The 13745-nt window shown below is 47.8% G+C and overlaps 1 protein-coding gene across 1 annotated transcript in view; it reads left to right on the plus strand.

Moving 5' to 3' along the window:
- NINJ2 (ninjurin 2) overlaps positions 1-13745 on the plus strand; it is a 95195-nt gene that overhangs the window by 18799 nt on the left and 62651 nt on the right. The gene's annotated exons all lie outside the window — the stretch shown is intronic.

A 13745-nucleotide genomic window follows, 5' to 3' on the forward strand; every position in this document is an offset into this window, starting at 1 on the left:
CGTGATCTGCCCGCCTTGGCCTCCCAAAGTGCTGGGTTTACAAGCGTGAGCCACCGCGCCCGGCCCTAGCCTGTTTCTTTAGCACAAGACTCTGATCAGAGCTAGTGATCTGGAATTCTTTCCTGACTTCCAGGAGAAGCATTTTGATTTGGGGCACACTCCTGCCATCCTCATGGCCTCTCCCCACTCCTTTCACCCTGGGGAGAAAAGTAGGCTTTGCTTTTGTCAGAGACTCTCCAACTGGAACCCACCTGCAGATCAAGTAGACATCAACCTAGAGAATCTGCAAAGCAGGAGGTGGAGGGGGTTGGGTGGGGGGAGGAAGGGAGACAGGAGGGGCAACTTAGTGCAGCCACTTTCCCATGCCCCCTTCCAAGTGGGAAGGTAGGGCTGTTCCAGAAGGGAGAAGCGGTAGTTTTGAAAACCAGTGAGCAGTCTGCACATGGAAGGCAGAATTTTTGTTCTGATGAGACATTAGTAAGGCAATGGCTGATTTTCATTATTTGAAAATAGTACAAGCACATTGTCAAATAATTTCACCTCATAAACAGGTTACATAAGAGAACAGCCTGAAAACCACCTGGAGGACCCATACCTTAAGAACTCTAGACACAGGCAAGGCAAACAATTTATGAAGATCACTTCTAACCCCAGTCTCCTAAATTGCAGCCTTCCTTCCATTCTTCCGGGACTGAAGTTGGGAGTGTTCTGCAGCATTGGAGCCATTGGAGGGGTTGGAGTGGGGTGGTGGAATGGGGGTGTGATTCTCCTTTTCTGTATGAGTAAACAAAACACAAACAGAACAATTAAAAATAAAAATGTGGCCTAGCACAATGACTCACACCTGTAATCCCAGCATTTGGGAGGCCGAGGAGTACAAGACCAGCCTGGCTGACATAGTGAAGAGACGGGGGTCTCTACTAAAAATACAGATATTAGCCCTACGTGGGATGCTGAGGCACGAGAATCACTAGAACCCTAGAGGCTGAGGTTGCAGTGAGCCCATATTGCACCACTACACTCCAGCCTGGCTGGCAGGGCAAGACTCAGTCTCAAAAATAAAACAAAATAAAATAAAAACAGGACCATTAAGAAGAAAGGAGGAATAGAAGTCAAGTACCAGGGATGAATTAATGACTGTAGTTGGGACTAAAGGCCCTGCTGTCATTGAAAGGGAGGTCTGAATGAATTGTCCTGGAAGAACTACACTTTAACTTTGCTCAGGCAAGGAGCCCAGAGGCCTACCTTTTTTTTAAAGCTTCAGTTGCCACATTTGTAAAACAAGGACTTTGGATATGATGGTTCTTAAACTGCCTCCAAGTTTGGAAACTTCTGATTCTAAGATGCCAAGATATTTTCATTAAGTGATGCCCAGTTCTTCCATCTCAATACCTTGGTAATCATGTGACTGACTGCTCAGCTTTCCTGCTTTTGTGAGATCATTACTGCCAGTTCCAAGTGCATTTGGCTGCTAGAGAGCAAACATCCCGTGTGTGAACTGGGGATACATGTTGCTGTGACAGTAGATCTGGCACGTTGGAGGGATGCTGACTTAACCTGAAACAGCGCTAAACACAGTGCATCTCCAGTACACTATTTGGGGGCCTGGGCCTGGGCAAAGCCTCCTAATTTGCTTTTAGATGGCATCAATCTTCATTCCTTAGGCCTTTGAAGAGCCAAGAATCAGAATCCTAGGAACCTTATACTTTGTACCTATGTTTCTATACAAGTTAGCGGGTCTACCCCTGCCGCTTTCAATCAGGTGGGATTTGTTGCACCTGGACCATCATTAGCCGGCTTAATAGCTGAAGTTGTACTTGATATGATCTAGGGTTGGGGCTGGAACCTGTCCTCAGGAGGCACTTGCTGGGGAGATCTATGTATATCACTTGACTAACAGTCACAGCAAATGGTCCTGTTCTCTCAGAGCAGCCCACACATAGTTTCCAGAAGGCATCAGCAGCTCCTTATAGGTACCTCAAACCTGCAAGTCCATAAGCGGAGCCATAGGTTAGGGTGGGAATGGGGATTTTTTTTTCTTTTCCATTCATTCTTACACAGCATTCTGAGTGCCATCACTGAGGCATACACAAAAAGTATTAAAAAAAGGTGGGGCACGGTGGCTCACGCCTGTAATCCCAGCACTTTGGGAGGCCGAGGCGGGCGGATCACGAGGTCAGGAGATCGAGACCATCCTGGCTAACACGGTGAAACCCTGTCCCTACTAAAAATACAAAAAACTTAGCCGGGTATGGTAGCGGGCACCTGTAGTCCCAGCTACTTGGGAGGCTGAAGCAGGAGAATGGCGTGAACCCCAGGGGGTGGAACCTGCAGTGAGCGGGGATCACTCCACTGCACTCCAGCCTGGGTGACAGAGAGACTCCATCTCAAAAAAAATAAAAAATAAAAAAAGGAGAAAAAAAGAAGAGCACCTTCAGCATAGAGGTCAAGGACACAGACTCCTGAGCTAGACTATCCAGGCTTGAATCCTGGGTCTGTCACCTCCTTGCTGTGCTGTGTGACCTAGGGCAAGTTACTTCACCTCTCTGTGCCTCAATGTCTTGTAAGACTATTGTGAGGGTTAAATGAGTTAATTCATGTAAAGCACTATGAGCAATGACGGCCCCATATAAGTGTGACTATTACTGTGGCAAGTCCTATGGCAACTGACTTAGACATTTATTTAACATTAACTGCAGTTCTTTTTGAAAGGGAAAATACAGGAAATTACTGAGTTCTGCCACACTAGATTCTAACAAATGTCTGCGACTAGGGATACGTAGGAGGAAGGAAATAAACGGATGGACCAGGCCCTTGTTTCTTTTACTTCCTTCTACATAAAGGGTTTTGTACTGTGCCTGAATGCTTTAATATTTTTGGACAAAATAATATGGATTGGAAATCTCTCCATGTCAGAATATATAGATCCACTTTATTATTTTTAACTGTTGCAGAGTATTACTTACTATGGATATACACTAGGTTATTTACATATTCTCCTATACTGATTGATACTGGTCTCATGTTCGCTGTGTACTGGATGTGGGAGGGAACATAGGTGCGAAAGCAGGTTTCAGCAGGGTTCCCAAGAGGTTTGTAATTTTGTGGGGGGAATTCAAGACTTACATAAAATAATTGGAAACCAGTACAAGAACCTGTGTATAAAATATTTTTTTTTTTTTTGAGACAGAGTCTTGCTGTCGCCCAGGCTGGAGTGCAGTGGCACGATCTCGGCTCACTGCAGGCTCCGCCCCCCGGGATTCACACCATTCTCCTGCCTCAGCCTCCCAAGTAGCTGGGACTCCAGGCGCCCGCCACCACACCCGGCTAATTTTTTGTATTTTTAGTAGAGACGGGGTTTCACCGTGTTAGCCAGGATGGTCTCGATCTCCTGACCTCGTGATCCGCCCGCCTCGGCCTCCCAAAGTGCTGGGATTACAGGCATGAGCCACCACGCCCAGTCAAGGACCTGTGTATAAAATATTAAACTGGATTTAAAGCTAAGTGTCAATGCTAGTGTAATACTCAGTGGTGGGTGAAAAGATCAGATTTAATAGGAAATAACAACACAATGTATGCATATATTGGAGGGCCTGGCTCCTGGAAGCCCTGGCTGGAGTAGAGAGGAAATTTACCCTCTAGTTCTTCCAGCCTCCCTGAAAAATTACTCAACACAAGAAGGACAAGTCTACACTCCCTTAACAAGCTACAACACAGGAGCACACAGGTGTCTCTGCAGGAGGTGGAATGCAGCAGGCCTAGGTGCTCTCCTGCAGCTGGCCCGGCATGTGGGCAGCACCTTCCTCCTAAAGCATAGGGGTGCAGGGGAGAGTTCCCACTCCCACCTTCTGGTAGGGGCCTTTGTTGTTTTCCCTGAAGCACAAATGGTGCCGGTCCTTCGAGGGACAGTGACTCTGCTGAAGGAGCTGGAATGAGAACTCCCTTTTTTTGAGGTCCTTAATCCTTTGTTTGGCCCTGATTCCTTGGGAAGAACTCACAGGGTTGTGAGAACAGTTGCCCCATAGGGCCGAGCTGGGGACATTCTGTGCCTAGGTATTCATAAGCCAAGGCTGTATTTCTGTTACCCCACCCTAAGCACTAATCACTAACCTAAACCAGCAACACCTGGTTGCCATAGGGAATTGGGTTGTGTCAAATCCCACACTTAGCATTCCTTCTGCAAGGCCCTACCCAATGGCATTTGGGGTACATTAATTGGGGTAAACGTTTTTCTTTTTCTTTTTCTTTTTTTTTTTGAGATGGAGTCTCACTCTGTCGCCCAGGCTGGAGTGCAATGGCACGATCTCAGCTCACCACAACCTCTGCCTCCCAGGTTCAAGTGATTCTTCTGCCTCAGCCTCCCGAGTAGCTTGGATTACAGGCATGTGCCACCACACCTGACTAATTTTGTGTTTTTAGTAGAGACGGGGTTTCTCCATGTTGGTCAGGCTGACCTCGAACTCCCGACCTAAGGTGATCCACCCACTTCGGCCTCCCAAAGTGCTAGGATTACAGGCGTAAGCCACCACGCCTGGCCTATTTATTTATTTATTTTTATACAGAGTCTCGCTCTGTTGCCCGGGCTGGCGTGCAGTGGCACAGTCTTGGTGGCTCACTGCAACCTCTGCCTCCCAGGCTCAAGCGATTCTCCTGCCTCAGCCTCCTGAGTAGCTGGGATTACAGGCACCTGCCACCATGCTTGGCTAATTTTTTTGTGTTTTTATTACAGACAGCATTTCACCATGTTGGCCAGGCTGGTCTCGAACTCCTGACCTCAGATGATCTGCCTGCCTTGGCCTCCCAAAGTGCTGAGATTACAGGCATGAGCCGCTGTGCCTGGCCCCTTTTCACTCTTTTAATAGTGTCCTTTGGTGCACAAGTTCTGTATTTTGATGAAATCTAATTTATCTGTTTTTTTCTTTTGTTGCCTGCGATTTTGCTGTCATATTCTAGAAATCATTGCGAAGTCCAATGTCATGAAGATTTTTTAAGAGTTTTACAGTGTTAACTCTCAAGTTTAGGTCTTTGGTTCATTTTGAGCTAGTTTCTGTATATGGCATAAGGTAAGGGTCCAGTTTCATTCTTTTGTATGTGGGACTATCCAGTTTTTCCAGCACCATTTACTGAAAAGATTATCCTTTCCCCATTGAGTGGTCTTGAAAGCCTTGCTGAAAATCAGTTTACCATATATGCAAGGGTTTATTTTGGGGCTTTATTCTATTCCACAGGTCTATATGTCTGCTCTATTGCATTTAAAGAAGTATACAGGGGCCGGGCGTGGTGGCTCATGCCTGTAATCCTAGCACTTTGGGAGGCCGAGGCAGGCAGATCACCTGAGGTCAGGAGTTCAAGACCAGCCTGGCCAACATGGTGAAACCCTGTCTCTAGTAAAAATACAAAACTTAGGATGTGGTGGCACGTGCCAGTAATCCCAGCTACTCAGGAGGCTGAGGCAGGAGGATCACTTGAACCAGAGAGGTGGAGGTTGCAGTGAGCCAAGATCATGCCACTGCACTCCAGCCTAGGCAACAAGAGCAAAACTCTGTCTCAAAAAAAAAAAAAAAAAAAAAGTATATGGGGACTGGGTGCAGTGATTGACACCAGTAATCCCAGCACTTTGGCAGGCCGATGGGGAAGGATTAGCCTGAGCCCAAGAATTCTAGACCGGCCTGGGCAACATGACCAGCTCCTGTCTCTATGTTTTAAAAAAGAAGTGTATGGTTTCTTCCAACCTCTTGTACTTATACTATTCCCTCAAAGAGAAAGAGAATTAAGAGGAAATGTCTTAAATACAAAGGAATTTAATGTTATGGTGCCCTGGGTTTGAATGCTCTGAAGAGGGCAACACTCTGGAGGTGCCAATTTTCAGATGAGCATTTAAAATGTCAGGGTTGGGCAAACATTTTATTTTGTCTTGAACTCATCCCCCCTTAATATCTTAGGTACAACCGTTCTCTACATTTTCCCTCTGTGCCACTAAACTTAGATGGCCCAAGTCAGGATTGGGAGGAGACTGATTTTGAGTGTGTTTGGCCTTTACTGTAGAAGAAAAAGAACTGCAAGTAGGCCGGGCGCGGTGGCTCATGCCTGTCATCCCAGCACTTTGGGAGGCCGAAGCAGGCGGATCACGAGGCCAGAAGTTCAAGACCACTCTGGCCAACATAGTGAAACTCCGTCTCTACTAAAACTACAAAAAATTAGCCGGCTGTGGTGGTGTGCGCCTGTAATCCCAGCTACTAGGGAGGCTGAGGCAGGAGAATCATGTGAACCTGGGAGGCGGAGGTTGCAGTGAGCCGAGATCGTGCCATTGTACTCCAGCCCGGGAGACAGTGCAAAAAAAAAAAAAACTGCAACTAATCAACATTTATTTAGTGAGCACAACTTACGTGAGGCACTATAACTTACATAACATGTGCTCAACTCATGGTGGCTTATAGTCTATTTGGGGAGGTATATATATCAAGGCGTGACTTGGTAATTACTTGGAGATGGAGAAATGCAAATTGAAGTAGCTGGCCAAATATCCTAAGGTGGGGTCTTTTGGTTTTGTTAAAGAAGGATAAATTCAGATTCAGGAATGAATGTGAAGAAAACTGGGAATGAAACAGGCAGGAATGAGTAAGCTATGTGGGACAGTGCAAAGGCCTTTCTGACCAGATCAGACGAAGTGTGTGGCGGGGGAAGCACAACTGGATAGGTGGGGTGGGGCCGAATTATAGGGGATTTTTAAATAACCAGGCAAAGGAATGTGTACTCGATTTAGCAGACAGTAGAAAACTCAAAAGTGGTTTGTTTTTTTTACACAGTCTCACTCCGTCGCCCAGAATAGAGTGCAGTGGGGCAGTCTTGGCTCGCTGCAACCTCTGCCTCCTGGGTTCAAATGATTCTCCTGCCTCAGCCTTCTGAGTAGCTGGGACTACAGGCATGTGGCACCACGCTCGGCTAATTTTTGTATTTTAATAGAGATGGGATTTCGCCATGTTGGCCAGGCTGGTCTTGAACTCCTGGCCTCAAGTGACCTGCCCGCCTCAGCCTCCCAAAGTGCTGGGATTACAGATGAGCCACTGGGCCCAGCCTCAGAAGTTTTTTTTTTTTTTTTTTGAGACGGAGTCTCGCTCTGTCGCCCAGGCTGGAGTGCAGTGGCGCAATCTCGACTCACTGCAAGCTCCGCCTCCCGGGTTCATGCCATTCTCCTGCCTCAGCCTCTCCAAGTAGCTGGGACTACAGGCGCCTGCCACCACGCCCGGCTAATTTTTTTTTTTTTTTGTATTTTTAGTAGAGATGGGGTTTCACCGTGGTCTTGATCTCCTGACCTCGTGATCCGCCCGCCTCAGCCTCCCAAAGTGCTGGGATTACAAGCGTGAGCCACCGCGCCCGGCCAGAAGTTTTTAAATGACATGATTTTTTTTTTTTTTTTCAGAGACAGTCTCGTTCTGTTGCCCAGGTTGGAATGCAGTGGCACCATCTCTGCTCACTACAGCGTCCACCTCCTGGTGGAACCAGTGATTCTCCTGCCTCAGCCACCCAGGTAGCTGGGATCACAGGCACGTGCCACCATGTCTGGCTAATTTTTGTATTTTTAGTAGAGACAGGGTTTCACCATGTTGGCCAGGTTGGTCTTGAACTGCTGACCTCAGGTGATCCATCCACCTTGGCCTCCCAAAGAGCTAGGATTACAGGTGTGAGCCACCACGTCCGGCCTTTTTTTTTTTTTAATGGAGGAGTGGGGCACAGTTTTAGGGAGGTTGGTTCAGGAAGGGATGCAATATAGATTAGAGGGCAGGAATTGATTCAGTTCTCAGAGAACTTCCCTGGAAAAGAAAGTCATAGATCTTTGCCCCAAGCCCAATGCCAGACTGAGGTATATTTCACGACCTTTCTGATTGAAATCTACTGACAGAAAATACACTGGATCTAAGATCTTGTGAGATCTTGCCCAAGCTCAACCCGGCCCACTAACCTTTCGTGCTAATGGCATGAAATGCCCACACTCGGTTCTGGTTTGGGCTGGCACCCTCCCCGGCTTGCTTCACTGTGGTGCGATGTTTCCAAAGCTTCCACACTCCAGAAAGGGCTATAACTTTAGTTTCCTCATTTTTACAAAAGGTCAAGTTTTCAAAAGCTTAGATCTGCTGGGATTTGCCTATGTTGATGAAGGTACATGAAAACTGGGGGACATTGCAGTTGACCTTTAGAGCCCTCTCTCCACCCCCACCCCCATCTCCATTACCCCAGAGCTAAGCCTCCTCAGGACCTAGTACTTCTCTTCATTGAGTGTTTTCTCACACTGCTGAAAACTACCTGTGACTCATACAAGTGGTTCAAGCCCCTCAGTCCCAGACAGGAATGTTGAGTCTTGCCAGCTGACGTGTTGGGGTCACAAGAAAGAGAGAGCAAGTGTCCTGTGGGCTGGAATCAGGGGAGACGCACAGACACCCTGTGAACATTCCAGAGTGCGGGGCTGAAGAACGGCCTGAACGGAGCCGTTAGACTGATTTCCCTGTGGTCAGAGGCTAGCTGCAATTTTACCCTCCCTTCCCTGCCCAAACACTCCTGACATTGGAATTTCATCAAATGGCTACTGTATTTGGTTTTCAACCAGGACAAACAAAGAAAAGAGATTTGTTTTCCTGTCTGCTTTTGCTGAATGGAATCTCTGATTCTACTTACCAGCGTGCCTCAGACACCCTGGGGCTGGTTAGGACTTTAAAGTCTAGGCACACAGGACTCCCGGCTTTACTGAATGTTTTTCCATATCCTGAGCCCGGGTTCAAACTTCATCCTCCCGGTCCCCCACGTCCCTTCAATGTCTGATTAATTCTCCAGTCAGCGCCCTGCTAATAGTCCATCCACAAATTGCTATTTCAGCTGAACCTCCCCAAAACTTGAGCATCCTTACCAAATACCTTGGGCTTCCTCACAACCTGGTTATCTTCTCATCTGCATGCCTTTCTGGAATAATTTTGAAGTGTTAAAAAAAAATCTCCTCTAATTGTCCAGCGCATGCAGGAAGCTCAGCCCCTAAGGAGCATTGCAGAAATCTGGAGTTCTACTCTGTTTATACCTACATCTAGCCTTCCAGGGGTTTCAGTTTCCTGGAAACATTTTGTGCTTTGTGTTTTTCACCTTTCTCTCATAATTGAAAATGGGGTGAGGAGCAAGAAAGGGGATTGTGAATTACAATTACAAACAGTACACACATAACACAGGGACGATCTTTGCATTTCTCATTTCTGATCCCAGGGATCGAGAGGTAGAGGCAGGCCGGGTGCGGTGGCTCACGCCTGTAATCCCAGCACTTTGGAGGCCGAGGCGGGCGGATCACGAGGTCAAGAGATAGAAACCATCCTGGCCAACATGGTGAAACCCCGTCTGTACTAAAAATACAAAAATTAGCTGGGCGTGGTGGTGGGCACCTGTACTCCCAGCTGCTCGGGAGGCTGAGGCAGGGGAATTGCTGGAACCTGGGAGGCGGAGGTTGCAGTGAGCAGAGATCACGCTACTGCACTGCAGCCTGGTGACAGAGCGAGACTCCGTCGCAAAATAAATAAATAAATAAAAAAAAAAAAAAAGGTAGAGGCAGCTCTCAGGTGAGTAAATTCGCAGATGCCCACGCATGTCTGGAGCATACCCCAGTGGTCATTAGAGACTGCCCAGCAGAGGCGGGAGGATCTTCCGTTTGGTTTTCTTTCAGAACGTCTGTCCGGAGAGCATCCTGTTCTGTTACATGCACATCCACCTCCGTCTCCAAATTACTAGGTTGAGCACAGTACCCAGTGCCTGGCCTTGAGTTAGAAATAGAAGATGAGCTGGCGAGTCCCGGCCCGAGGCTGTGACAGGGGCCATTACTGAGCCCATTCCCCGCCAACCTTTCTGCTGTTTAACTGACTCTCCTCCTTCCCCTCTAGATCCCAAGAGCTTGACCCCTACCTCTTGTAAGGCTTTTTGAAAAGTTTGCAAATGCACCCTTGATCCTAGCACGTACTTAAGAAGCGGCTCCCCACTAGAACGTCAGGCATGAAGCTGACCCCCTCTTCCTCTCGCACCGTTTGGGTCTGTGCACAGGGCCCGAGGCCTGCTGGGGAGGGCACGAGGGGGGCTGGGGCCTCTCCGGAGGGAGCCCGCTGCCCCGCCCAGGGCGTACGCCCCCAGCCTTTGAGGGAGGAAACTGAATGGGGCCACAGGCTGGCTTCTTTGGGGATTTGCATTATACAGGCTATATTTAGAAGCAGCGAACGGGAGCGGTGGCTCACGCCTGTAATCCCAGCATTTTGGGAGGCCGAGGCGGGCAGATAACCTGAGGCCAGGAGTTCGAGACCAGCCTGGTCAACATGGTGAAACTCCGTCTGTACTAAAAATACAAAAAATTAGCCAGGCGTGGTGGCCGGAGCCTGCAGTCCCAGCTACTTGGGAGGCTGAGGCAGGAGAATCGCTTGAACCTGGGGGATGGAGGTTGCAGTGAGCCGAGATCACACCACTGCACTCCAGCCTGGGCAACTGAGCGAGACTCTGTCTCAAAAAAAAAAAAAAAAACCCAAGAAAAAGAGAATAAAAAAAAAATAGAAGCAGCTTTCTTGCTGATAGAAAGCACTGGCCCACTTTGCTATAATTACAACTGAAGAGTCACTTTCTTTCAAAAACTCTATTTTCAGATGTTTACCACTTTCTTGAAAAAGGAAAAAAAAAAATTGCCTCAAAGGCAGGCAGTCCCCAGGGCATTTCTGGCCTCCTGGGGAAGGAACCTAAGAGTGGTTTGGTAAAATTCCATTTTGCTATCTTGGTGTTACCTAAGGGCAGGTGGGGCTTTGGTGACAGCAGGGACTGAAGACTGTTCTTCATCATCCAGGGTGTCCAGTTGTTTTGTTTCCCTGGGCCACATTGGAAGAATTGTCTTGCCCCACACATAAAATACAGCAACACTAACAATGGCTGATAAACTTTTTAAAAATCGCAAAAAAACTTCATATATATATATATATATTTTTTTTTTTTTTTTTTTTGAGTTTTGCTCTTGTCACCCAGGCTGGAGTAAAACGGCGTGATCTTGGCTCACTGCAACCTCTGCCTCCCAGGTTCAAGCGATTCTCCTGCCTCAGTCTCCTGAGTAGCTGGGATTACAGTCATGTGCCACCAGGCCTGGCTAATTTTGTATTTTTAGTAGAGATGAGGTTTCTCCATGTTGGTCAGGCTGGTCTCAAACTCCCGACCTCAGGTGATCCGCCCGCCTCAGCCTCCCAAAATGCTGGGATTACAGGCATGAGTCGCCGCGCCCGACCAAGAACTCATAATGTTTTAAGAAAATTTACGAATTTGTTTTGGGCCGCATTCAAAGCTGTCCTGGGCTGCACGGGGCCCACAGGCTTTGGGTTGGACAAGCTTGCTGGACTGTCATGAAGTTTTGAGTAGGTTAATTGTGTGGAGAGACCTGGAAGACAGGGTCCTGGGTTGTATCGTACTCTCTCCGCGATTGGACCTGTGCTCCCTCCACCCAGATAGCATCGCAGTGGCCAGTGGAGAACAGAGCCAGACTGCCTCGGTGCAAATCCCAGGCTCCTAGTCCTGTGGACCACTTACTCCTTGGGTGAACTTGGGAAGCTCTTCATCCTTTAGGCTTCAGTTTTCCCACATGTAAAATGAAGATAATAATGGGACCTATCTCAGAGGATCATTGTGAGGATTAAATGAATTACCACATGAAAAGGGTATCATTACCGGAAAGGGGTCCCGATCCAGACTCCAAGAGGGAGTTTTTCGGATCTTGTACAAGAACTCTGGACTGGTCCATAAAGTAAAGTGAAAGCGAGTTTACTAGAGAAGTAAAGAAACACGAGAATGGCTATTTTTATGGTTATTTCTTGATCATATGCTAAACAAGGGGTGGGTTATTCATGAGCTTTTTGGGAAGGAGATGGAGATTTTCCCCCTCCCCCAGTTGAGGACTCCTCCTTCTTTTAGACCATATAGGATAATTTCCAGGTGTTGCCATGGCATTTGTAAACTGTCATGGCGCTGGTGGGAGTGTCTCTTAGCATGCTAATGTATAATTAGTGTATAATGAGCAGTGAGGACAACCAGAGGTCACTTTTGTCGCCGTTTTGGTTTTGGTGGATTTTGGCCGGCTTCCTTACTGCACCCTGCTTTACCAGCAGGGCCTTTGTGACCTGTATCTTGTGCTGACCTCCTATCTCATCCTGTGACTAAGAACGCCTGACCTCCTGGGAATGCCACCCAGCAGGTCTCAGCCTCATTTTACCAGCCCCTGTTCAAGATGGAGTCATTCGGGTTCGAATGCCTCTGACACAGACACATATTATATATGCATTACCATGCTTGTTTTTTGCTTTCCCTGTCTGCAAAATGAGGAAATGCTATTAAACTGTTATGTTGGTCACTCTGTACCAGAGCCAGGAAGAGTGTCCATTGTGTGCCAGACTCTTGTAGGTGGTGCTGTGAGGAGACGCAGAAGTAAGGAAAGACCTGGCTCCTTCCTATGTACTCTGAGATCTGTATGAGGAGCCTTCCCCCTTCCCCTCTAGGAAGACTCCTCATGGAGCTCTCAGAGTACATACGAAGGGGAAACATCCACACCCAGTTTTCCCTGGTGGAAAGGTGTGACAGAGGCCTGCCAGAGGCTCATGGCCCCTTCTCCATCCAGATCAGCATCTCAGCTCAACCTGGGGATCCAATAAAGTGGTGCAGGGATCCTGCAGGCTCTGGCAAACTCAGCCTTGACCTTTGGATCCAGTTCTCTGTCCCCATGGCCAGTCTTTTCACTGCCAGGCCTTCTGTCTGGCACAGGGTGTGAAAGAGGAGCCGGGGGGGTGGGGGTGGGGTGGGTGCAGGGCGGGGAGGATGCAGCAGGGACAGGGACAGGACAGGAAGAACTTGGCCTAGCTGATTGAGATTTTTTTTCTTTTTTGAGACGGAGTCTCGCTGTGTCGCTTAGGCTGGAGTGCAGTGGCCTAATTTTGGCTCACTGCAATCTCCACCTCCCGGGTCCAAGTGATTCTCCTGCCTCAGGCACCCAAGTAGCTGGGATTACGGGGCATGCGCCACTGTGCCCAGCTCCAGTTGAGATTTTGGCAGGGGTCTCTTGAGCAGCTGATGGGCTCCTGTCACTGTGCCCAAAGTCTGTCCCAGGCAATTCTGGCTCCACTTAAGCCCTGTCTTGCGGCCCCACCCTCAGAGTCCAGGTCTGGGCACAGAGGTGGCATCCTTAGCGTGTGTGCAGTATGCTGCAGCTGTGCCCACGCAGTCTGCCCCTGCCTCTTATGAACACCCAACCCATTTGAGGCTTCAATAATTAGAATTTTCCTTGCTTCACTTTATCTATCTAAATCCTATCGAATCAGGGGCTACGTCAGTCTCACCTCCTACATGAAGCCTTCTCTGATTGCCCAGCTGACATCAGTCTCACTGTCCTAAGTTTCCTAGTTCTCTATTTCATTCATTTAGAAATTAGAAAGTAGAAATGAACTTACCTGTATTCTCAAAAAATATTTGAGCACCTGTTTGATTGCAAGGCAGCGGGGGTGGGTGTTGGAGCATCCATGAAAATACAGGACAGGATCTTCTAACAAGAAGCTTAAATTCTAAAACGATGATAAAGATTCTAAAGGCATTGGCCTAGAAAATTCCTTATTGCCATATATTGCTTTTCAGGTTGGATGCTATGATTCAATTCAAAAATAATAGTTAACAATTGTTAGGTGCTTGCTATGGGCCATTACTGTATTTAGCACTTT

This window comes from Nomascus leucogenys, chromosome 23, assembly GCF_006542625.1.
Source record: "Nomascus leucogenys isolate Asia chromosome 23, Asia_NLE_v1, whole genome shotgun sequence".
Lineage (NCBI taxonomy): Eukaryota > Metazoa > Chordata > Mammalia > Primates > Hylobatidae > Nomascus > Nomascus leucogenys.